The sequence below is a fragment of the Lontra canadensis genome, unplaced genomic scaffold (assembly GCF_010015895.1).
Source record: "Lontra canadensis isolate GAN:19392208 unplaced genomic scaffold, GSC_riverotter_1.0 scaffold95, whole genome shotgun sequence".
NCBI classification, from domain to species: domain Eukaryota; kingdom Metazoa; phylum Chordata; class Mammalia; order Carnivora; family Mustelidae; genus Lontra; species Lontra canadensis.
The window spans coordinates 1,472,463-1,475,848 of NW_022631089.1; the positions used below are offsets into that span (position 1 = coordinate 1,472,463).

The 3,386-nt window shown below is 30.0% G+C and overlaps 1 pseudogene; it reads right to left on the minus strand.

Annotated features, from left to right (window-relative positions):
- Positions 1 to 1,072: 1,072 nt before the first annotated feature.
- On the minus strand, positions 1,073 to 1,231 carry LOC116854838 (annotated as a pseudogene).
- Positions 1,232 to 3,386: the final 2,155 nt, after the last annotated feature.

Here is a 3,386-nt window from a genome sequence, read left to right on the forward strand (position 1 = left end):
ATTTGCTTTGATCTTTTCAGAAAAATCAGAGTAAATTTTCTAACAGCACATATATACAAACATATATTCACAGGGAGTATATGCAGGAATTCTCTTAAATATCTTCAAAGATGATTTTTTTAAAATTTATCTCTTTACATTATAATTTTATCTTCTCTTTACCAGGCAAAAAAGTGCAGGACTTTGCATTATTAAAAGACAAAGTCTAAATCTGAGGGCTTGAAGTAATGGTAAATGATGATCTTAATTTTTTTAATCTCATTATTTTAACACTTTTGGTTAGATAAACTTTTTGTATGTCTTTTCAGTGTATTTTTAAAGGTGCAAATACTAAGTATTTGCTCTTTATGAGAAGCTAGAAATTGTTCAGTAAAACTTTAAAGTAATTAATAAAGTAATGTTAATTTGGAAATTATTCTCAAAAATTATCTTTAAAAAGCTATTAGTGATATGGCTTTAGTATGCCATAATTTAAAGTTGATGGTGGTAGATCATAAAGATTTTACTGAAAACTGATAATTGAAATGTTTTTTAATGAACTTATTTATATTGTTTTCCTAAATAACTAAACTTAGAACTTACTGGTAAGATAAATAGTGCAAAAAATATACATTTGGGTGTATATAACTTGAATTTACATAAATATTTAGCACATAATAATCTATAACTTCACACAGAGTTGAATTTATACCAAATTAAAGATTTTTATGAACAAAATTCAATATTTGAATGAAAATTTTGGGAGATTAGATCACCACAATTTGGATAGAAAAATATATGTTGAACAATTTAATTAATAATATTTCTAAGTAAGCTATAAACATTTACTATGTAGGGTAACTTTTGAAGGTTTTTCTGTAATTTTGTAAAAATACTTAATTTCAATTAAAACTAATAAACTAAATTTGTTAGCATTTTAACATATATTTTGAAAGATTTTCATTTTTGTTATATATCATGCTCAAATAAAGATGAACATAAAAAAATCTGCTTCTATATATCTAATAGGCACACTCATATTTATATCTATCTATATCTATAAAAATGATGCTGATACCTTCCCTGATCTTTACTTTTGATAACAGAAAAAAAGTTTCTGCTAATATAGAAAATACCTCACAAGATGATTGTTTCAAGACTTGTTCCTTATTTTTAAAATGGTATTTTAATTAGCAATAATCGCGCCTCGGATAAACCTCATTGGCTACGATACTGCCACTGGTATTTTAAAGTGAATACTAAAAATTATACTCTAAATCATTCATACTAAATCATAAAACAAGCAATGCCACCAATTATTATAAAAGCAAAAGGCAGTCTCAAAGTTTTTTAATAATCTCAAAAAATAAAGATGAAATCCACTCAAAAGCAATACTTTTGTCAGCAGCTAATTACAAATAAACATTTCTTAAGACACATCTGAAGGAATTAGATTAAATCTATAGTAATTTAATTCCTATTTATTTAATGTATCCTATGTATTGGCTCAAATCTAAGAGCTTCTTGAAGTTTATATCATTTAACTGACACAATAAGTTTATGACTAAAATTATTATTTATCCCAATCGTGTTAATGATGTATGCAAAAGAATGACTATAATATGAAGTTTGAAATTCAAACTTTCCTTAATATGTATCATTTATGGCATTCATTTTATTATTTTTAACTTTATTTATTTATTTTTTTAAGATTCTATTTATTTGTTTGACAGAGAGATAGAGAGAGAGCACAAGCAGGGGGAAAGAAAGGCAGAGGGAGGAGAAATAGGCTTCCCACTGAGTGGGGAGCCTGATGCAAACCTCCATTATGGGATCATAATCTGAGCTGAAGGCAGATGCTTAACTGACTTAGCCACCCAGGCAGCCTTAATTTTAACTATAGACCATGTCTCAATACAACATGTAGGCTCCATGTGTCTATTTTGTCTATTTATCAGCTTTGTCTTCCTGATAAGGAAGAAATGAAGAACAGTTAGCTTTCCCTACATGACAACATATATACTAATTATTTCTGCTCAGGTGTCTAACTGAACTCTTTTTTTTTTTTTCCCCTATGAATTTACATTCCCCATCCCTCCCACTCTTCAGTGATCATGGATACTTTAGGAGTTCTTGGCTCTATTCCAAAGCATGTAATTATAGAAGCTATTCTCCATGTTATTTTCCACATTACTATATCAGTCAGAATTCTATTTCAGATAACAGAAACTATCCTAACTAGTTTAAGCAGAACAAAATTTAATGCAGAACAATTTTCTGTTTCAAAGTTATTGAAGGTTCTGCATAAACAGATAGTAGTGAGGGGGGGTGTCCAGAAATCACTCTGATCAATACCAAAGACTTGACCCAGAAAGGCATCTGCCACTTCTGCCTCAACTTCTCACTCCAGAATGAAATGTTCACATCTATAATGTAGGTCCAACTACCTACCACTATGATTTTCTTTACAAGTGGTGTAGCACTTGCCATACGGGCTACTCAACTATTATAGCATGTGATTTGTGCTTAAGTCGTCCTGTACCTCCTCAGATCTGAATGGAAGAGTCTCTCCTGGATGAATCTTAGCATATACATTTCTCAAGTAAAGGTGATACTTTTTTTTTTTTTTCCAGCTTTGCAGCCTCTGCACTACAGGAAGGCACACTAGAAAGAGATTAGAATATATATGTGAGCGAGTCAATCTATTATATCTGCTATAGTGACCTTTCAAAATTCAAATTATCTTCTCCTGATCCTAAGCTTTCTCAACTATAACATTAGGTGGTTGGACTAAAAAACACCAAAGATTAATGCCAATTGAACCGTTCTATGAATATAAGTAGTATGAAAAAGCATAGTAAGGCATGATCATAGCTAGGAATATAATGAGTCAAGCACAGCAAGTACCAAAGAAATTCTTGAAGACTATAAATACTCAAATATATATAATTATTGACTACAATTTTAAGTTAGAATCTTTTAAACATGAGCAAATTGATTTTTAAAAAGAGACCCTTAAGATAATCAATAGAAAATGTGAAAATTATGCTTTATGCTGAAGTTATCATTGCTAATCTAAACAAATTCCGCCAAGAATCTCTTGTGAGTTACCAGTTTAAACACACACACACACACACACACACACACACACGGTCCTTTCTCTAAGGAATAGGATGAAAACAGGCATAAAAATGAGGCAGTGCTGTCCAAAACTAAATTATTTTAATATCTGCTGTAGAGCTTATAAACAGCTTCATCCAACACTCATAAATACAACTTATGCCTTCTGGCTGTAAATCTAAGTAACAACAAAAATATAAGGAAATTTGTATTGCCTTATCTAAAGCAAATGATCATGATTGCAATTTGTTTACAAAGGGAAATTCTATTTTCCTGCTATGCAATTA